Here is a 23,768-nt window from a genome sequence, read left to right on the forward strand (position 1 = left end):
ATAAAATTGCCTAAGAACTGTGAACAAAGGAATGCAGAAACAAACATGGATCATTAATAAACTTGAGAAAAGGTCTTGAACCTTATTAGATCTTCAACCTAATCAAGGACAAACAGATTACAGTGTGATGCCATTTTATGTGTTCTGTATTGCTACAAATTAAGAAATCTGACTCTACCAGGTATTGGAGAAGATGTGTTAGCGATTCATATACTGCTGGAGAATTGGTAAGGTGATTCAGTTGAAGACATGTTGGCATTTTTGGTAAACTTGGGAATTTGGATGTCCTATGTATAACTCACCAATTTTCCACTTCTAGGTTTAAAGCCTAACCCTTAAGAAATTCTTCTGTAAGTGTACCTGGAGACTTGTATAGTAATGTTGATAAAAGCAAAAAACTAAACCATCCAAATGTTTGTCAACAGAGTAGATAAATACACTGTGGCATATTTATATAGTGAAATACCATATAGAGCAATGAAAATGTAACATGGATAAAGCTTAGAAAAATATTGAGTGAAAAAATTCAAGTCCCCGAAGACTTGGTATGCTGTGATAACTTAGCATACCAAGTTATCAAGCTGAAAAAGGGAGCAGGGGACACAGAACTAAACAAAATATTGTTTAATGACATAATACATATGTGACAAAGTATGTTTTAAAAAGTAGTGGAATAATAAATATTTAGGATAAAGGTTGGGAGGAGAGGAGCATGTAGGTAATGTTACTGATGTTCTTATGTGGCGTGGTGATTTACAATTTACAGTGTTCATCTTAATGGTTGCTTACATTCATCTTTCCATATATTTTGTGTGTGTCAAATATTACATTAAAGAAGAAAAGGGGGAAAATGAAATAAGCTACTCATGGTTAGCAGCTTATGATCCAGTTGGAGGAATGGGTTGGGAAATAGAAAGAAAACTAGCATATTACAGAAAAGTTTTCAAGAAAGAGGAGGTAATCTACATAAGAGAATCCAGATAGTTGCACAGGACGTCCACTTAACTCCCTTTCAGCTGTAATGTTCTGTAACTTAAATATTGTGGTTCATGTGTTTTCTATATTTTCCCCATATTTAAGAATACAGTTATAAGCAATTATGTCATATAAGTAGTAAAATTATTTTTAATTTAGTCCATTTAGGTGTTAATATCTTTTATCTTCACCCTTTTTGGCAGCGTATCTTCTAATCTGAAAAAGTCTTCCATGAAAACTTCACTTTTAAAAAATAAGTAATGCCATCTGTTTTCCTAAAAGACTGAAATGGGGGCTGTCATTTCAAGGTAAGTATCCAATTTCGTATCTTTAATTACTTATATCATTTTTTCAGAAGTTAAGTATAGAAGGAAGATGTGAATCTTGCTTAGATCCTAAATCTTTTAGTTATTCTGGGGTGGGGATGGGAAGGAAGTCCTAGGCCTTGTTTTAAGATATTCAGGTACTTAGGATTATGTTTACCACAGATTAAACACAACTTCATGAAGGAGAGAGGAGGGGTCAGTAGTGTTTAAAGCTTTTTAGAGAGGTTAATTGAAAACTGAGAGCCTTTTGGATTTGGCAGTTAGGAGGTCATTGCTGACCCCAGCAGAGGCCATTTCAGGACAATGTTTGTGGCTGAAAATAAGTTTGCAGTAAAGAGTGAAGAGAAGGTGATAAAGTGAATATTTTAGCTCTAAAGTGATTTATTAAACCAATATATGGTATGTACTTAGGGTGCAGCGGTCATTTCCCCAAGCACTGGAGTTATAGTGTGACAATATATATTTTTGTTTAAACCTCTTGTAGATAATTTAAGGCCCAAATATTTTTTCTCCAACTTTATTTAGATATAATTGACATAAAACATTGTGTAATTGCTGAACTATCTTATGCCATTTTTTACTCTTGTCTTCTGTATGATAAATTACATGGTCTACCCTAGTTATACTGTTAACGAGGGCAGATATTCCCTGCCAGGGGAATGTTAACTTGTGTGTTAGACTGGGCTGATAGTCCAGCAGACAAGTTAGGTGCTTAGCAGCACTTGTCACTGTGATAAGTGATGCAAAAGTGAAATAATGACTACCTGAATGAGTGGTGGGAGTGGAAGCTGGTTGTCTGTGAGTTAATTTGGCAGGATAGATTTCAAAGGTAGATTTGGCAGGGAATATGGAAGAAAGAAATCATATATATGAATCCAAGATTTTGAGTGGCTAGAAGTATGATGGTACCATAACATAAGTAAGGAAACCACAAGGAAAGACTGGTTATTAGGGGGCAAGTAGATGGGACTATAACATATGAATTCTGTGAGACACATTTTGATTTTGGAGGTACAGGTAGAACTTTCAGAATATCCCCTTAAATGTGGAAATATGAGACTAAAATTTAGAAAAAAGATAATTTAGGGCCCGAAGATACAGATTTTGGAGCAATTTGTATAGAGTTTAAGCTGTGGAAGTAGATAACATTTCCAGTATCCTAGCAGAGAGAAAAAGGTAAAGCACAGAACTTTAAATGTTGTTAAAAAGAATCAGTAGAGGAAAAATAAGAGGAAAGGTATGAAGGTATTGTGTCTTTCTTTGAAGCATAATAAAGAATTTCAAGGAGAGGTTCTTGAGAGGGATGAGATGCTTAGAAAGATTAAGGATTTTAATACCCTAGAAGGGCATTAAATTTAATTAAATTCAAGAACCCCTCTAGGGCATTAATATAACCTAATAATAATTATTAGGTTCATTATGTAATAAAATAAGATAATAATTATTAAGAGTTTCTTGATAACTGAGAGAACAGATTGAGTAGACCAGGATGAATTATAAGAGGTTAAGTGAATGGTTTTACAAAATACAAAAAAGCATGAAGTATAAAATAGAATGTTTTTCAAGAAGTTTGTGCAAGAAATGAGACAGTGATCATTTTGAAGAGTTAGCCACATAGAAGATATTTTAGCATTAGCACTTGGTATATTTTACGTGAAAGGGAATGATCCATCAGAGTAGTTTAAATATGTAGAATAGTTTAAATATTAGAGTGATTAATTGCCTGAAGGAGGTAAGAAGGTTTGAGATCAAGGACCTGGGCAAAGGGCTTAACTCTTATGAAAGAGTAGCAGCCATTCTGCTTAGAAACCAGAGGAAGGGAAGAGAGGATGAATCAAGGAGTTTTTAGGCAAAGAGGAAGAAAACTGTAGAATTTCTTATCCTGCTTTTCAAAATAAGATGGGGATTGAGGTTATCTACAAGGCAAATCGTTAATCAGTGGTGGGGTTGGGATTCTGGAAGGAGAAAACATTTAGGAAAAATGTTATAGGGTAATTTCCAACTTCAGCAGATATTCATTGAACACCTGCTTTGTGCCAGGTGTGTTTTTATTTATTTATTTTGTTGAGTTGGGTCTTAGTTGCAGCTCGCTGGCTCCTTAGTTGTGGCATGTAAACTCTTAGTTGCGGCATGCATGTGGGATCTAGTTCCCGGACCAGGGATTGAAGCCGGGCCGCCTGCATTGGGAGCGTGGAGTCTTAACCACTGCGCCACCAGGGAAGTCCTGATAAGTTTTCTCATGAAGCTGATCGTTGAAACGAACAATAAAAACACCAAATTGTAATGTGATCTGAGGAGGGCAGTTGATAAAGTGACTTACTGGCTACTTTTGAGGAGGTGACTTTAAGGTAAGGTATGAAAGACAAGGATTCAGTCACTTGAAAATAAAGCTAGCATGAAAATCTCAAGGTAGGAATGAGCTTGATGTATTTGAAGAATGGAAAGAAAGCCAGAGTTCTGGAACAGAGTGGATGAGAACCATAGAGTCATGAGATGAAGTTAAAGAAGTAGGCAGGGCCAGGCCATGTTGGTTCCTATGGCCATGGTAAAGAGTTTAGACTCAAGGAAACCTTTTAAGGAAAGGTTTTACACAGAAAAGTCATGATATGTTACATGTTTTAAAGATTCCTCTGGCTGCTTTATTAAAGATGGACTATAGGAGTACAGGAAAAGCAAGGAGATCAGTTAAGAGACTGTTAGAATTGACCAGGTCAGAGACCATGGTGGAGGAACTTAATATGATCACCAGGATAGGATAGAAAGGATTGTTGACCAATCATAAAGGCTAGTTCAACATAAACAACTTGACATGGCAGGCAGTGTGAATTTAGCTAGCGTAACCTTTAAGATGGAAATGAGAAATTTGGCATTGGTGGTTGGAATAACTGTCTATGGAGATATAGGCTTGGTAAAAGGTAATGCACAAGGGATTGGAGGCCATGATTGGTTCAACACATATTTATTGATAATATATTCACCTCCTAATATACCAAGAACTGTGCTAGCTGCTGGGGTTATAACAGTCAACAAAAACAGAGGCTCCTTTCTCATGGAATTGATGTTCTAATGAGGGTGGGGAAGATAAACAGTAAGTAAATATATACTGTGTTGGATGGTAATCAGTACCATTAAAAATATATTAGGGAAATGTATTAGGGAAGGGTAGATATTGACAGGGGAAGGGTAGGCTTACTGTTTTATAAGGTGTGATTAGGGAAACCCTCTCTAATTAGGTGACATTTGGGCTCACAGCTCTAAGTGAAGTTAAGGGAGTAGACCAGGTAGATATTTGGCTTAGGGGTGGGGGAGCTGAGGGTGGACTGTACTTGATGTGTTCTAGGAGCAGTAAGAGGGCCAGTGTGACTGGAATGGAGTAAGTGAGGCAGGAGGAAGTAGAAGCTGACATTGTGAAGGTAGAAGAGCTAGAGTCAGGTTGTAGACTTTGGGTTTTCTTCTTTTTGATGGTGGAGGTGCAGATCCAGGGATGAAGATACAGGAGGGGTGAAAGGCAAGGCTATGGCTGAGCAGTGTAGCTTGTGGCTAACTGTGAGGCCAGATGTTTGAAGTGTCTGAGGCAATGATAAGAGAAGGGGATGTACAATAAAACAGATTTTTTAATCCCACAGGGAAGTAGGAAGAGTAGAGAAAGGTGGATTGGATGCATGAAGGCCTTGTAGTTCCTGATAATTAAGTTTATTTTGATTTGGGTTTTTTAAAATTAATTAATTAATTTTAAAAAATATCTATCTATCTATCTGGCTATCTGGCTGCGCCGGGTCTTAGTTGCAGCATGCGGGATCTTTTACTTGCAGCATGCGGGATCTAGTTCCCCGATCAGGGATCGAACCCTGGCCCCCTGCATTTGGAGTGTGGAGTCTTAACCACTGGACCATCAGGGAAGTCCCTGGATTTGGGCTTTTTTTTTTTTGCGGTACGCGGGCCTCTCACTGATGCGCAGGCTCAGCAGCCATGGCTCACGGGCCCAGCCGCTCCTCAGCATGTGGGATCTTCCCAGACCGGGGCACGAACCCGTGTCCCCTGCATCGGCAGGCAGGCTCCCAACCACTGCGCCACCAGGGAAGCCCCGGGCTTTTTAAAATTGTAAAATGTGCATAACAAAATTGACCAGTTTGACTTTATTTTTTTATGATAAGTTAACACTTGCTATACATGAATTAGGTAAGCTTCTTCATGCATACAAAGCATCTGAATGTTCAGTTTCATCTGCACAGTATTGCTCACTTTTCTTTACTCAAAGCAGATATACGACTGAGATGGATTGAAAGAATAAGTTGACTCATTTCACATTGTCAAGGGGGCCTTCTCTTGCTGTTGCTTCTACCTGTAAATTGAGAAATGAAATACCCAAGAGTACTCCCTTTTAAAAAACTTTAATAAAAAGGGGATTTCCAAATCACATCATGATTGATTGAGAGATGGTGTTAGGAGTATAGAAGCAACACTCATGATCAGTTAAAGACCTTTCCCTGGGAATTCCCTGGCAGTCCAGTGGTTAGGACTCCGAGCTTTCACTGCCGAGGGCCCAGGTTCAAACCCTGGTGAGGGAACTAAGATCCCGCAAGCCACGTAGTGCAGCCAGAAAATAAAATAAAGACTTTTTCCTCTAAATTGAAAGAAGAGGTCTGGTTACTTTGCTCATTGACATTGAATACTAAGAAAAAAACCCCCACAGCTATAGAACTCCAAATTGTCTCTAAATCCAGTGTTCCTTAGCTGCCTAAAGCTAGTGAAGTAAAAATACATTAGCCTCACCCTTGACATTTTCAAATTTAACATATTCATAGATCCTCTGTGATCTCCAAAACACATGATTCCAAATTGTGTCCCAGTAAAATGGCATTTATTACGAGTGCATCATGACAAGTACTCAGCATGAGTGAGCTTAAATAAATGTTAAGCATCTACAACTCTGTGTGACCTTATTGTTCTTATTTTGTCATCATATTTCATCCTATCAGTAACTTCCCTCTGAAATAAGTAATGAAGGAATTTTATAAATTTCATAAATGATGGAATCATTAAATTTGGGATATGTACAAATGTGGGCATTTGGAAAGAGCTCAATATGTTCTTCCTGAACATTGACCATTTTAACCGTTTTTATTTTTATTGTTTTTTACTTATTTTTTATTTTAATTTTTTGGCTGCATTGGGTCTTTGTTGCTGCGCACGGGCTTTCTCTAGTGGTGAGTGGGGGCTACTCTTTGTTGTAGTATGCGGGCTTCTCTTGCTGCAGAGCACGGGCTCTAGGCACGCGGGCTTCAGTAGTTGCAGCACGCGGGCTTAGTAGTTGTGGTTCGTGGGCTCTAGAGCACAGGCTCAGTAGTTGTGGTGCATGGGCTTAATTGCTCTGCAGCATGTGGGATCTTCCTGGACCAGGGATCAAACCCATGTCCCCTGCATTGACAGGCGGACTGTTTAACCACTGCGCCACCAGGGAAGTCCCTAACGGTTTTTAAATGTACAGTTCCCTGGCATAAATATATTCACAGTGTTGTGCAACCATCGCCACTATCCCTCTCCACAACTTTTTTATCAGCCCAATCCCTGATAAACATTATTCTACTTTCTGTTTCTGTGAATTTGCCTATTCTGAGTAGCTCGTATAAGTGGAATCATACAATGTTTGTTCTTTCATGGCTGGTTTATTTCACTTAGCATAATGTCCTCAAGGTTCATCTGTGTTGTAGCGTGTATCACAGTGTCCTTTTTAAGGCTGAATAATATTCCATTGTATGTACATACCATATTTTGTTTATCCGCCCATCTATTGAGGGAAATTTGAGTTGTTTCCACCTTATGGCTATTGTTAATAATACTGCTATGCACGTGGGTGTACAAATACCTGTGTGACTTCCTCCCTGCTTTTAATTCTTTTGGATATATACCCAGAAGTAGAATTGCTGGATCATTTGGTAATTTTGTTTAAATATTTTAAGAACTGCTATATTTTCTTCCACAGTGGTTGCACCATTTTACATTCCCACCAATAACATACAAGGGTTATAATTCTCCACATCTTTGCCTGGATTTGGCTTATAGTTTGTTTTTGGTTTTGAACAGTAGAATGTTTTAAGTATATTTATTTCCTTAAAAGAAGGTTTATCTTAGATCATTTTCTAGTAGGTTTAGAATTAACACATCCTCATGCTCTGCTATAAGGTCAGAACTGGTAAAGAAAGTTGTCACCTGGTTAAATTTTAGTGAGAGATCCTCACAGGAATTAAAATTATGGACCCTTGAAAAGAATTCATTGCCAAAAACTTATGGTTATTCTGTCTATGTAACCTGGCTGTGGTGTTTAATGTACCAAGTACCTTCACTTGGCTTAGGAGAAAGCTATGTGTTTTGATTACTGGACAGGAATAACTATGATCTCCCAGGATAGGACAAGATGATTAAATGAGTTAGAATGCTTTTTTCCCCCCAAAGGATACACTTGAAAATTGGAAATTTTATAAGGAGGTGGAGAAATTTTCATCATGCTGTTGACTGACACACTGTCTGTGTGTAACAGTTGGGAAAAGACATTCCTTGTTCAGATGGATAATAGATTGATAAAAGTTACTAAGGGAAAAAAAAAGTGCTGATGGGATTACAGCTCCTGCAGAGAGGATTTTGAAGCTTTGTACCTTGTTTGCAATTGTCATTAAGATTTGGAAATTTTGAAATAGATCATATTCATGCTTCAATATTGTTATAGTTATGCTTTTCCTTGGAAAATCACATGTTTTAATTTGAAAAAGTTTACTTTAGAAGCTTATCATGTTATATGAATATTATGAATAAACTGAGTGGTTTAAACTTGCCTTCCAGATTTTACTAGTTCCTCTTCCCCCAGTTCTTTGTCTTTGACTCAGGATTCTTTTTCTTTAATATGCACTGGATGTTTCTGCATTAGAAAAATGTTCATAAAGATTATATTGTTGAGTGCCTACTGTTTCTGGTTCTTTGATAACATGCTTTTTGCTTTTACTCAGAAAATAACTGTGGTTAGATTGTCATATAGTCTACCACAGACAGTAAGGATATTGTGAAAGAAATTCTGGCTATCTGTGTAGCATGACCTTTCAAAACTGTTTTCTTTGCTGTAAACATCTCACTTAGCCTTTTGACTGCCACATGACAGGGGAAGTAGTGTATAAAAGGCAATATAAATGGCTGCCTTGTTGATCTCAGTACAGTTTTCCAATATAAGAGCTTGCTAAACAGTCACATGTTATCAAATATCATCATTTTGTTTATGTAGAGGATGAACTAGTTTTATGCATTATACATAGAGTACATTTTAAATGTAATTTTTAAAATAAAATAATAGTAAATTATAATTGTAAAAATTGAAATGGAAAATCATTTTTGTTACTTTGAAGAAGGATCTAAATTTTTTATTCAGAGTTTTAAGAATTATTAATGAATGGAGATTATTATATACAGTTGATGACTACACATCTACTATTTTTGTGGGCAGAGATTTTAAAGCAACTTTGGAATTGTCTTTCTGTTGTTCCTGAGCAGCCAAGAGAGTCTTTAAAACTGTGAAAGGGCTTAGAGAGCATGAGGAAGCACCAGCCTGATTTTACTTTAATCTTATTTTCACTAGTAGCTTAGCTCTGTAATGTATTTATTTATTCATCCGTCAGCAGATAGTTACTGAGGTCCTGTATCAGGCACTGTGCAGAAAGAACTGCAAAGACGAAAGAGCCTGTAACTGTCATTCAGGAACTCACTCTCTAGGTTTCAGCAAGGGTGGCAGGAATGGAGATGAACAGGATCACAATTCCTTGCTGTAGATGCTAATGTCACTTCCCTCCTAGAATCCAGAGTTAAAGACAAAGGTGATAAGGAGAAGAAGTTAGGGGCATGAGGACGGTCAGGATTCTTAGGTAGGAATAGAGGAGAAGAAGCAACTGTGGGTGATAGCAAAAATCTAGAACTTAGGTTTATCAGTAACACTGAGGTCATAGTCACAGTAAAATGGGGAGTGGGTTCCCATCAAATGGATTCTCCATGCCAGATGCTGCCGAGGGGCTTTACATCTGTTATTGCTGTTAATCCATTTTTAAAAAGTGTGAAATTTAGCATCTATACAGAAGAGCACATGAGAACTTAAATTTATAGTTTAAAGAATGATGAAAAATGAACAGCTCTGCATAACAGCCAGATCAGTAATAAGTGCCTTCTTCGATCGTATCTCCCTCCCTCTCCCCAAGCTATACTTTGCTGAATTTTTTGTTATTTTCTTAAGCTTTTCTTTATAACTTTACCATCTCTGTTTGCATCTCTGAACAATATTTGACTTTATGTTTATGTTTAAGTAAATGGAATCAAATATTCTTTTTTTGATTTTACATTGTTAGTACGGTTCATTCATGGTGATGTGTATAGCTGTATTAATTTCCTGTATTGTAAAATATATAATTTATTGATCCATTCTATTAATGCACATTTAGGTTGTGTCTAGTTTTTGGAGACTGTGAAAAATTTCACATTGAATACCCATGTACGTGTGACAGCCTTGGATAAGAGTTTTCCTAGGATGTATACCTAGTAATGGAATTTTTTTTTTCTAATTTTATTTATTTTTGGCTGCATTGTGTCTTCGTTGCTGTGTGCGGGCTTTCTCTAGTTGCAGTGAGCAGGGGCTACTCTTCGTTGCTGTGCGTAGGCTTCTCATTGCTGTGGCTTCTCTTGTTGTGGAGCGCGGGCTCTAGGTGTGCGGCTCAGTAGTTGTGGCACCGGGCTTAGTTGCTCCACGACATGTAGGATCTTCCCGGACGAGGGATGGAACCTGTGTCCCCTGCATTGGCAGGAGGATTCTTAACCACTCTGCCACCAGGGAAGTCCACTAATGGAATTTTTTTTTTTTTTTTTTTTGCGGTGCACGGGCCTCTCACCGCTGTGGCCTCTCCCGTTGGGGAGCACAGGCTCTGGACGCACAGGCTCAGCGACCATGGCTCATGGGCCCAGCCACTCCACGGTATGTGGGATCTTCCCGGACCGGGGCACGAACCTGTGCCCCCTGCATTGGCAGGCGGATGCTCAACCACTGCGCCACCAGGAAAGCCCCCTCTAATGGAATTTTTGATGCCAAACTTCTTGGAAGAGGTTGAATCAGTTCATTCTCCCTCCAGCAGTGATCTATGAAATGGTATCTCATTGTGGTTTTAATTTACATTTCTTTGGTGACTAATGAGTTTGAATATTCTACCCCTGCCTCATATGCTTATGGGACTTTTGGCTCCTGTGAAATTTCTATTTAATTATTTTGCCCATTTTTCTGTTGGGTTTATGTTCTTTGCCTATTCATTTTCTCACTGAAGTGTATTAAAATTAATTTATTCTATCAGTTTTTATTCACTTGTTTAACATTCTTCATTGAGTCTCCTCTTGTTTTTTGCATGAAGAGCAATACCTTAATGTGGCCTACCAGAATGGAGATTTGGCCAGCCCCTCCACTACCATTCTGCCTCTGTTTTCCATCTCGCTCTGTTCCAAAGGGTAATCTTTGAATTCCTCAAATACTTAAGGTTTCTTAGGTCTTTGCGTATGTTCTTTTTCCCTTTGCCTAGCCAATTTCCTCTTCAAGTCTGTGTTAAAATATCCCCTTCTCTTGGAAAACGCTCTTGGCTCTACTTGCCTCAAATTCAACATACTTTGTGTCTCTACACTTACTTATGAAAAATACAGTAATTTTAGCCAGATGACTAGTCAGGAGGAGAAAGAGAGCTGTCAACATGTTCTTTTCTACCAGGGGATTAAAAAATGTATGTGTAAAGTGATAAACAAGGATTAAAGCTGTTGAGTTTAAATAGTGAATGATTTGGGGACATCATAATGTTAGCCTCATCAATGTTGTTGCCCACTCCTCTTCATAATTCCGTTTTCTGTTTGGTTGGAGAAGGGTGATAAGGAAAACACAGTGGTAGAGTACACAGAGCATTGGACTGAATGTAACTGAGGGAGCATATATGAGGTTTTTCTTTTTTTTAATTGAAACAGTTTATGTACAATATTATGTTAGTTTCAGGTGTACCACATAGTGATTTGAAATATGCGTACATTATGAAATGATCACCAAGATAAGTCTAATAAGCATCTATCCCTATACAAAGTTATTATTGACCCTATTCCTTATGCTGTATATTATATACCTGTGACTTATTTATTATATAACTGCAGGTTTGTACCTTTTAATCCCCTTCACTTATTTTGCCCATTCCTCACCCCCCTTTCTTCTGGCAAACACCTGTTCGCTCTCTGTATCTATGAGTCTGTTTTCATTTTGTTTTATTTGTTTGGTTTTTAGATTCCACTTGTGACTGAGATCATGCAGCATTTGTTGTTTCGTCTGACTTATTTTACTTAGCATAATGCCCTCTAGATCCAGTCATGTTGTCAAAAATGGCAAGATCCCCTCCCCCCTTTATGGCTGAGTAATATTCCACTATAGATACAGATATTACATCTTCTTTATCAATTTGTCTATTGATGGACACTTAGGTTGCTTCCGTATCTTGACTGTTGTAAATAATACTGCAGTAGACATTGGAGTGCATATATCTTTTTGAATTAATATTTTGATTATTTTTGGACAGATTACCCAGAAGTGAAATTGCTGGCTCATATGGCAGTTCTATTTTTAATTTTTTGAGGAGTCTCCATACTGTTTTCCAGTCATGGCTGCACCAGTTTACAATCCCACCAACAATGCACAGTGTTCCCTTTTCTCCACATCCTCGCCAACACTTGTTACTTGGTTTTTTGTTTGATGATAGCCATTCTGACAGGTGGAGGTGGTATCTCATTGTAGTTTTGGTTTACATCTCCCTGATGATTAGTGATGTTGAGCATCTTTTTTTTTGTGTGGTACGCGGGCCTCTCACTGTTGTGGCCTCTCCCGTTGCGGAGCATAGGCTCCGGACGCGCAGGCTCAACGGCCATGGCTCACGGGCCTAGCCGCTCCGCAGCATGTGGGATCTTCCTGGACCAGCATCGGCAGGCAGACTGTCAACCACTGCGCCACCAGAGAAGCCCTGAGCATCTTTTTAATGTGTCTGTTGGCCATCAGTATGTCTTCTTTGGAAAAACATCTGTTCAGGTTCTCTGCCCATTTTGTAATTGGATTGTTTGTTTTTTGATGTTGAGTTGTATGAGTTTATATTGTGGGTGTTAACCCCTTATTGGATATCTTGTTTCTAGATATCTTCTCCCATTCAGTGGGCTGCCTTTTCATTTTGTTGATAGTTTCCTTTGCTGTGCAAAACCTTTTTAGTTTGACGTAGTCCCACTTATTTTTGGTTTTGTTTCCCTTGTCCGAGGAGACATATCCCCCCCAAATATTGCCAAGACCAATGTCAAAGAGCATGCAGCATGTGATTTCTTGTATGAGTTTTATGGTTTCAGACATTTAAGTCTTTAACCCATTTTGAGTTTATTTTTGTATACTATGTAAGAAAGTAGTTTAGTTTGATTCTTTTTCATGTAGCTGTCCAGTTTTCTGAACAACATTTATTGAAGAGGCTCTCTTTTCCCCATTGTATATCCTTACCTCCTTTGTTGTAGATTAATTGATGTATAAGTGTGGGTTCATTTTTGGATTCTCTATTCTGTTCCTTGATCTGTGTGTCTGTTTCTGTGCTAGTACCATACTGTTTTTTTTTTTTTTGTTCTGTTTTGTTTTGTTTTGGCCGTGCTGCATGGCTAGTGGGATCTTAGTTCCCCATCCAGGGATCAAACTTGGGCCCTTGGCAGTGAAAGTGTGGAGTTCTAACCGCTGGACGGCCACGAATTCCCCCATACTGGTTTTTTCTTTCATAAAAATATTTATTTATTTATTTGGCTGCACTGGATCTTTGCTGTGACATGCCTGATCTTTGTTGTGGCATGTGGGATCTTTGCTGCGGCATGCGGGATCTTTAGTTGCAGCATGCAAACTCTAAGTTGTGGCATGTGGTATCTAGTTCCCTGACCAGGGATTAGACCTGGGCCCCCTGCATTGGGAGTGTGGAGCCTTAGCCGCTGGACCACCAGGGAGGTTCCCCCCCCCCCACCCCATACTGTTTTGATTACTGTAGCTTTATAGTATATGTAGTTTTATTTCAGGGGGCATGATACTTCCAGCTTTGTTCTTCCTCAAGATGGTTGCGGTCTTTTGTGTTCATATGTGATTTTTAATCACGGTCTTGCAGCTACCTAAACTATGTGTTTGATTAACTAGTGAAGTCCAAATTGCTGTAACAGACTGAAAATGAATAATATCTCAAACATAATAGATGTTTATTTCTTACTCATGGAACAGTCCAAAGTGGATGGTTCTCTTTGGTAGGTGGTTCTGTTCCAGGTGGTTTCTTTCGTCTCATGACTCTTTCTTCCTTTGTGACCAGTGAAAGAGGAAAGAGAAGGTGTAGGTGGCATACAGACTTTCTTAAACGCTCTAACCTGAAGTGACACAGGTCATTTCTACTCAACATTCCACTGGAGAGAACTTAGTATATGATCATTCTTACTGCACAGGAGGTTGGAATATCTAGTGTGCCAAGTGCACCGCCACAGTCCCATAACTGTGGAAGGAGATAAGCAGTCTCTACCACAGTGGTCTTCAGAAAGTCATCTTATTTCTGTAGGTCTTAGTTCTTAATGTATAAAATAAAAGATCTGTACTCAGAAGATTTATAACACACACATCCTACTTCCTTAGTGATTCACATTAAAAGGCACAAGGAAAGTGTTTCCATTGTGTCTCCATTCACCTTCCTTATTTATTTGGTTGCACTGGGTCTTAGTTGTGGCAGGTGGGCTCCTTAGTTGCGGCTCCAGGGCCTCTTAGTTGTGGCTCACCAGCTCTTTAGTTGTGGCAGGCAGGTTCCTTAGTTTAAGCGGCTCGTTGGCTCCTTAGTTGCGGCATTTGAACTCCTGGTTGCAGCATGCATGTGGGATCTAGTTAGTTCCCTGACCAGGGGTTGAACCCAGGCCCCCTGCATTGGGAGCGTGGAGTCTTATCCACTGTGCCATCAGGGAAGTCCCTACATTCACCTTCTTCTAATGCAGATTTTAAGGAATATGAGGTGATAAAGCTGCTTTTTCATCACTGTTCGTTCCTTGTTATCACAGCCAGGCTGCTTATAGTTCTGTAACTTTATCCAGGTCCTGGGTACAAACCTCATCATGGTCCTATAGTGAATGGAAGCTTATTATGGGAGATGAAATAATTCTGAGGTTATGTGTTTGTGCCAGGTTGTAGACAAATATATTAGTTGGTTTTGAAATACTAAATTAAGAACTTGTTTACATAAGAATTTTACATACAAACATCTAATTAAGGAAGCTGACTAGAGCTTGCATCAGTTTGTTCATAAATTTGGATTCTACTTTTCAGTAGTTATGATTTCAAGAAAATTGTCTTCATAGTTTTTGTAACTGAAGTTTGATAGATCAAAGTTGAGTAATGGAAATATACCTCCTTTTTTGAGGGAAATGACACTAGATTACTAGACATTTAAATATCAATAGGATTTTGGTCTGAGTGATTATAATTTCAGAGGTTAACTTATTTGCTAATATAATGAAGCTATTTGTATATAAGTAGAAAAGATTTCTTATGAGAAATGCCGTTGAGAAAAATATGTATTTAAGGAAGTGTGTGTGTGTGTGTGTGTGTGTGTGTGTGTGTGTTTAAAGAAACAAATGAGGGCTTCCCTGGTGGCGCAGTGGTTAAGAATCCACCTGCCAATGCAGGGGGCACGGGTTTGAGCCCTGGTCTGGGAAAATCCCACATGCCACGGAGCAACTAAGCTCGTGCACCACAACTACTGAGCCTGCGCTCTAGAGCCCATGAGGCACAACTACTGAAGCCCGTGCGCCTAGAACCCGTGCTCTGCAACAAGAGAAGCCACCGCAATGAGAAGCCCGCACACAGCAACTAGAGAATGCCTGCAGGCAGCAACGAAGACCCAACACAGACAAAAATAAATAAATAAATAAATTTATTTTAAAAAAAGAAATGAATTAATTCTTGGCTGTAGTATAATTTATTCTCTTAACCTAGTATATCCAATCATCTATTGCTGTAACAAACTATCACAAAACTTAGTGATGTAAAACATCCATTTTGTTATGCCTTTGCACTGTGGTCAAGAACTTGAACAGGGCACAGCAGGGTAAGCTTGTCTCTGGTTCATGATGTCTGGGCCTCAGATGGAGAAACTCAAAGTCTGAGGGTCAGAGTTGTAAAGGCCTAGTCACTAAGAAGTCTGGCTGTTGGTGCTGGCAGTCATTTGGGGTTGGTCAAAACACCTATATATGGCTCTTAAAATGAGCATCTCACAAACAAGTGTTGGAATAGATAACAAGTGGAAGCTGCCAGTTTCTTAAACCTGGGTCTACTAGTGTATTACCTCTGCTTTATTTAATTGGTCAAGCAGTCACCAAATTCAGATTCAAGGGGAGGGAACATAGCCCTCACTTCTTAATAGGAAGAAGGTAAAAGAATTGGGGGGCTTGTTTTAAATTCATCGCAGGTCATTAGGCAGAACTCTTTATCATGTTATTATAAGTCCTTTTGAGTTAGTTTTCCATGTTCTGTTAGATAATTTGGATTCTTAAAGCTCTCTTTCATTGCGAATGTTTTAACCAATACATTTTAAAATTCTTTGAGAGTATTCCCTCAGTTTCCACATGATGTCAGTTTTGAAGCTGAGACATGAAGTCAAATGGACCTCTAATGGTAGCTTTTACTTAAAAATTAGACAGCCTAAAATAAATGGATAAATTTTCAGAAACATACAACCTTCCAAGACTGAATGATGAAGAAATAGAAAATCTAAACAGACTGATTACTAGTAAAGAGATTGATCTGTAACAAAAACCTCTCAACAAACAAAAGTTCAGGACCAGGTAGCTTCACTGGTGAATTCTACCAAACATATAAAGAAGAATTACCAGTCTTTCTCAAATTCTTCCAAAAAATAGAAGAGTAAGAACACTTCCAAACTCATATTATGAGGTCAGCATTACCCTGATACCAAAACCAGACAAGGACACCACAACAAAGGAAAATTACAGGCCAGTATCCCTGATGAACATAGATGCAGAAGTCCTCAACAAAATACTAACAAATCAAATTTAGCAGTATGTTAAAAGAATCATACACCATGATCAAGTGGGATGTATTTCAGGTATGCAAGATGGTCCACATTTGTAAATCAGTCAATGTGATAACACCACACAGACAAAATGAAGGATGGAAATCATGTGCTCATCTTAATAGGTGGAGAAATTTGACAAAATTTAACATCCATTTATGATAAAAACTCAACAAACTGTATTTAGGGAACGTACCTCAACATAATAAGGGCCATATAGGACAAGCCCACAGCTAACATCATACTCACTGGTGAAAAGAAATAGCTGAAAGCTTTTCCTTCAAGATCAGGGACCAAAGATGCCCACTCTTGCCATTTTTATTCAACATAGTCTGGAAGTCCTAGCCAGGGTAATTAGGCAAGGGAAAAAAAAAAGGCATCCAAACTGGAAAAGAAGTAAAAGTGTCCCTATTTACAAATGACATGATATTCTATATTGTATATAGAAAACCCTAAAGACTTCACCAAAAATATGTTAGAACTGATAAATGAATCTAGTAAAGTTGGCAGATACAAAAACCAATATACAAATATCTGTTGCATTTCTGTATGCTAACAATGAACTATTAGAAAGAAAAAATAAGAAAACAATCCCATTTACAATTGCAAGAAATAGAGTAAAATATCTAGGAATAAATTTAACCAAGGAGGTCAAAGACTGAAAACTTTAAGACATTGATGAAAGAAAGTGAAGAAGACACAAACGGAAAGATACTACATGCTCATGATTTGGAAGAATTAATGTTGTTAAAATATCCATTCTGTCCAAAGCAATCTACAGATTCAATGCAATCCTTACCAAAATTCAAATAACATTTTTCACAGAAACAGAACAAAGAACCCTAAGATTTCTGTGGAACCACAAAAGGCCGCAAATAGCCAAAGCATTCTTGAGAAAGAACAAAGCTGGAGACACTATACTTCCTGATTTCAAACTATGTCACAAGGTTATAGATATCATAATAGTATGACATTGACATTAAAAGCAGACATATAGACCAACGGAAAATAATAGCCCAGAAATAAATCCATGCATGTATGGTCAATTAATTTATGACCATAACAAAGGAGCCAAGAATATACAATGGAACATGGCAGCCTCTTCAATAAAAGGTGTTGGGAAAACTGGACAGCCACATGAAAGAGAACGAAACTGGACCACCATCTTACACCATACACAAAATAAACTGAAAATGGATTGAAGACTTAAATGTTTTAGACCTGGAACTATAAACTCCTACAAGAAAACATAGGCTTTAACCTCATTGTTGTTGGTCTTGGTGATGATTTTTTGTATTTGACATCAAAAGCAAAGGGAACAAAAGCAAAAATAAACAAGTGGGACTACATCAAATTAAAAACCTTCTTCAGGGAGTTCCCTGGTGGTCTAGTGGTTAGGATTCGGCACTTTACTGCCACGACCCAGGTTCAGTCCCTGGTTGGGGAACTGAGATCCCACAAGCCACATGGCATGGCCAATAATAATAATAATGATAATAATAATAAAAGCTTCTGCACAACAAAGGAAACCATCAACAAAAAGAAAAGGCAACTTAGCAAATGGGAGAAAATCCTAAATGCAGAATGAGTGTTGTATGTGGAGAAAAGGGAACCCTTTAGCAGTGGTGGGAATGTAAATTGTTGTAGTCGCTATGAAAATAGTCAGAGGTTCCTCAAAAAATTAAAAATAGATCTATCATATGATTCAGCATTTCTTCTTCTGTGTATTTGTTTGAAGGAAACAAAAACACTAAAAGATATATGCGTCCCCATGTTCATTGTAGCATCATTTACAATAGCCAATACATGGAAACAACCGAAGTGTCCATTGATGGATAAATAGATAAAGAAATTGTGGTGTATCTATATCTATCTATAGATAGATATAGATACACACACAAAGGAAAATTATTCAGCCATAAACAAAGGAAATCTTGCCTTTTGTGACAACCTGGACGGCCCTTGAAGGCATTGTGCTATGTGAAATAATTCAGACAGAGAAAGAGAAGTACTGTTTGATCTCACTTATATGTGAAATATAAAATAAGCAAACAATCAAAAAACCCCAAACTCATAGATATGGAGAACAGGTTGGTTGTTGGTTTCCAGAGGCAGGGGAGTGGTGGGGGAAGGGCAGAATGGGTGAAGGGGATCAAAAAGTACAAACTTCTCATTATAAAATAAGTTATGGGGATGTAATGTACAGCATGGTGACTATAGTAATAATACTGTCGTACATTTGAAAGTTAAGAGAGTAGATCTTAAAAGTTCTCATCACAAGAAAAAAGAATGCCATTTTAGAAATAATGCTGTTTGACGTTTTTGAAACAAAATGTGATTTATTAGATTACCTACAGTGTAGTCTTGTAAATGAAATACAGCACAGTATCCAAAAGCCGAGTTTGAAGCATAAATAGATGAAGATTTCGGATTTCTTTGGAACCTAGAAATAGTGACCTATGGTGAATTATTATCCTCCAAGCCGCGTAACTCCCAGTAAGGCAATGAAGGGGTTTCGTGACAGTGATACTATGGTGCTACCTCACCATTTCAGGTGAGGTCTCCTGATCCCCAGCTAATACTACTTTCTATCCCACTTTGTGAAGTTTAAACAGGTACTCCATACTTCCCCTTTTCAATATTCCATCCTCATCTCTTGTGGTTGAGATTCTGTGTGGGTTGAGGTGGAAAACACTGCAAGCAGTCATGTAAGCTTCAGTATCTGTCTTTATTTTATATTCCCCAGCAGTCTGAGAAGGAGCACCTTGTGAATGAAACAGAACACATACCTCCTCACACTAGTCTCTTTCAGCAGACCTCAGTGCTCTGGTACACACTGGGTTGCAAACTTCTCCATTTTATTTTTTTGATCCCCTCCTCCCCCAGTCAAGTGTGTGATATGGCATCTTAAACAGACCGAGTACTTAGTAAATATTTGTTAACTTGCATTCCAATCATTTTTGCTCTCTTCTCTCTTGATTGAGGCCTAGCACTGAGATGACACTATCAGCCTGCCTCTCCTGAAGTGTTCTGTAGAGAGAATAGGCAGTGAAAGAAAAGGTGGTACCAGGGACAGATATCTCTTCAATTTTTCCTAGGTTTTTTTTTTGTCTTCCCTGTTTAGTGTCGGTAGTAAAGGGGCTGTGAAAACTACACACAGAAGCATTTTGTCATTCATGGCTGGATAGTTTATGAGGAAAATTGGTCTCCAAGGAAGAGTTTTAAAACAGACAAACAGGTACCTGCATAGACCAAACTTACACCAGTGTGCAGAAGAATAATCCTGAAATGGCTTGGGAGAAATGCTAGTATTTTAGGACTCTCATTTAATTTTTACATCATACAACTTATGTTCAAAATGACAGCAGACGGAAATAACTAAAAGGTTCAGAGCCTGGGATAGTGCTTTTTCTACAGCTGTAAGCTATTTAACATTCTTCTCATGTTGCTGTTTGCCATTCAGATGGCTTTCTGGCACTGGATCAGTTCCTAGATGTTGGTTAGTTACTCACCAGCATCACTACACACTTGTACAGTCTGGCTCATGACTCACTCTCACAGCACTTATATGTGGGTACCCTTTGCTATACAGTCATTGCTGATTATTTGATGTCACTTGTTATAAACAAGTACCGGGATTGATTGAATACCATGTCTTGAATGAAGATTTGTTGTCATTTAAAAAAACCAAAAAACCCCACCCTAGTTAGTCTGTTGGTTCCATTGCTACTGGATTGAAAAACAGAAGCAGTTGTCCAGACTATGAAACTTTGGTGTAAAATATGTATCCCATGATAGGTACAAAATTGTATCCAGTAAGCCAGAATTATTTGCTTCACTTTAGTGCTATTGCCTAAAATGATTAAAATGCAAAAATGGGCTACACAGAAGTCAGAATTCCTGAGAGATGAGGGGGGGGGTTGGTATCTGGAACAAACATCCAAGGAGTCTCTGAGGTGCTGGCAGTGTTCTAATTCTTGACCTGGCTTGTGGTTTGTTTTACAGGAATTCGTTTGTTACTTTTCTGTTTATATATTATTTTAAACAAGAAAAATATTTTAAAATAGAAAGAAAGTACTTGCTCATCATGTAGGAGAATTCCCTCAGCTGTATCTTCAATGGCTACAGAAGGTCACCATATTTTATAGTAGATATTAGTAGTAAGTCTTTGTCCTATTAATATGATATATTTAGGAAAATAATCACCCTAAAACATGGTAACGGTCTACCAGTGATTGAAGTAGGTTTAACAGTTCCCATGCCCCAAATACTATTCATTTGGAAGTGGAAGAGAAGGGACAGGGTGAAGGGAGAACATTGTAGGGATGAAATATATCTTTCTTGGTAATATATACCCAATTAGAATAATTTATTATTTCTTTCTTGTTGGTAAGTATGATTGAACATTTAGATTAGAATACAGGAGAGCAGACTGAAAACCAGGAACACTGAAAAAAATTAGTTAGCATTATTTAATAAAAATTAAATATTTGAATCAAAACCACTTAAATAATTTTAAATTGAGTATCTTAAAGAGGTTAGCAGTATACAATCTATTGGAATAGTGGGGTGATGTGACTTTTTTTTTTATAATCTTTGTAGGAAGATTGTTAACATTCTTTAGACCTGGGAATCTGCTGAATTAAATTTTTTCATTAGCCCATTTGGTCTGAAGAAATAATACCAATAATGTCCTGTCTCCACTCCCCATTGGCGTCATTGTTATGGATTATGTATCTAAATTTCTATTTATACTTTTATCTGACAATAATGACTTAAAAAGTTGTTGGGAATGTGGTAGTTATTTAAAATTCTTTAGTATCTTTTAACTAATTCTAATTTATATGGCTTGTTTCAAACCTTATTATTTGTTCAGAGTTTATCAGTGGAAGGAGCAAGAAAAAGGTAGGGTAAAAAGTATGAATTCTAGAGCACGCTGTGGTTTGACGTTCCACATGCATTTTGAGGTTCACTGCATTTCTAAACCTGTCTTAAAGCATAGACTACTGCTCAGACTCTGCTGCTCTGTGTGACCTTCAAGATTGTAAGTTCTTAGATGATAGGCTTCTGGAATTAGCCTTGACTGATTTTGGAGAGGCCTAAATTCTTACCACATAAAAATCCTCAGAGAAAGATACCATACCAGTTAGAAATGAAAAACACTGACACTCCAAAATGGGCCATGGGTGACAACAGTTGGTTTAATTTGATTTAATTTATTTTAAAAACAGAATGTCTTTTATTTGAATACTGAATACATTATGTTAGTACACAGAGTATGCTGAGAATGGAATTTTTTAAGGAAAAAATGCAGCAGCAATACAATTAAAATGGAAAAAATGTAGTTCCTAATAATTTTTTAATATAACATGAATGACAAATAGATATGTCAGCATTCTGTGAAGTCCACTTAGGGCATTACATTAGCTGATAAACTGTAGTTTAATTTAAATATACTGCAGATGAATATTTGGAACTGGAGTAGTGTATTTGGAATTTTTTTTCTCTTGGAAAACAGGATTTTATTGTGGGGTGCTCTATTTTATCACAATAAGAATTATTCTCAAAGCAAATAATCTCTAAGATACTGAAGTATTCAGTTTATTTGGATAGTAGACTTTAATATATTAAAAGTTTCAAAGCCTAAGGTAAGCAAGCAACAAGTCAATAAAATCACAACTCAGTTCTAACATTTTCATGCAGTATCATTCACTGTGAAATGCAAGAAGACAATGTTGAAGTGAAATGACCTCTAACATAAATTACATCAGTGTGATCAAACATATACAGAAATACGAATTCTAGTAAATATAAAAAATTTTTGATTTTTTAACATCTCAGGCAAATTTTATTGATAAGCCACATGCCTAAAACCAAAATATGGAGAGATTGAAAATAACCCTCTTCTCTTTTCAGCAGTTGCCCACTGCTTTGAGTGTATAAGGACTTGGGAGAGGGAGAGGGAGTCACGATGTTGTGGGTGGTCCCAAGTAATGCTTCTGTTGGGTCTCCTTCTTTCTCCAGAAGAGCTCTGGGGCAGCCTTCATGTTATCTGTCCACTCACCCCTATAGTACTGGGCTCAGTCTGCTGTGTTATTATTATTATTTTTTTAAAGTTTTGGCCGCGTTGGGACTTCCTTGCTGTCTGAGGGCTTTCTCTACTTGTGGCGAGCAGGGCTACTCTTCGTTGTGGTGAGCAGGGGCTACTCTTAGTTGCAGTGTGTGGGCTTCTCGTCGTGGTGGCTTCTCTTGTTGCGGAGCATGGGCTCTAGGCACTCAGGCATAAGTAGTTGCAGCACGCGGGCTCAGTAGTTGTGGCGCCTGGGCCTTGTTGCTCCGCGGCATGTGGGATCTTCCCGGACCAGGGATGGAACCCATGTCCCCTGCAGTGGCAGGCAGATTCTTTAACCACTGCGCCACCAGGGAAGCCCTGCTGTGTTATTGTATACTGAAATACAGCAGCAGCAGCAAGGCAAAGAGCAAGGCCTGAACTCAAAAATCTGTTGTAAGACAGTTCTTTGGGAATGGTGTCTTACCCTCCTACACTCCGCCTGTTCTCTCCCTCCCCATGGAGTTCTTGTAGTCTTTAAAAAAATTTTGATTTTGCAACTAATCATAAATGCAGATTAACTCAGATAACTTCAAATAATTGACTAAGATTAAAAAGCTTTATTACAGTTCTGTTGATGGATACTGTGTACATCCATTAATGTAGTGGGGATACAAATTGGTAAAACCTTTCTTGAAAGTACCTTTCTAAGAAGTTTTGCAATATGTGTAAAGAATCTTAAAGAAGTTTATAATAAAGATTCTAAACCCTGTTAGACCCAACCCCCTTTTTGTAGTATGTTTTGTAATACTTGTTTTACTATACTGAAAAGAAATTTATAGGTAACATAATCTACTTACACACATAAGAAAAATATGCTTTAACTATAATATAAAGGAAGTTCATTTGTGATAAAAAAATAGCTTGATATTTACATGCTAAAAAATACGTAAACCCTCAGATACAACTGTAGTAGACCGTAGTCAGATGCCTGTATCTGTAGTTAGATCACTTGTGAATGCATTGACTACAAGTAAAGACTGACACAGGGATGTTGTGTTGGTAACTTAAATTCCATGAGAAGTGCATGCAGCTGCTATTTTTGATTCTACATCATGGCTCACAAAAAACAAACCAAATGAAAAATCCTTGCTCTGGTTGCATGGCTTTTCATTCACAAACAGAACAAAAAGTCACTGAACACTTCTCTCTCAGGAGCTGTGATAAATACTCCAGGGGTTTTGGCCTTCATAAAGC

The 23,768-nt window shown here is 37.9% G+C and overlaps 1 protein-coding gene across 2 annotated transcripts in view; it reads left to right on the plus strand.

Annotated features, from left to right (window-relative positions):
* The first annotated feature begins 251 nt into the window (after positions 1-251).
* Positions 252-23,768, plus strand: part of PIK3CB (phosphatidylinositol-4,5-bisphosphate 3-kinase catalytic subunit beta) — a 147,079-nt gene continuing 123,562 nt past the window's right edge. The window contains exon 1 of one of the 2 annotated variants that reach the window (XM_029214289.1): positions 252-1,283. The gene's annotated coding sequence lies outside the window, so the exon portion shown is untranslated. Of the gene's footprint in view, positions 1,284-10,333; positions 10,471-23,768 lie in introns of those variants that run through there. The other variant, XM_029214290.1, reaches the window with a different exon arrangement.

This window comes from Monodon monoceros, unplaced genomic scaffold (genome assembly GCF_005190385.1).
Source record: "Monodon monoceros isolate NGI ecotype Baffin Bay Population unplaced genomic scaffold, NGI_Narwhal_1 Super_Scaffold_11, whole genome shotgun sequence".
NCBI lineage: Eukaryota > Metazoa > Chordata > Mammalia > Artiodactyla > Monodontidae > Monodon > Monodon monoceros.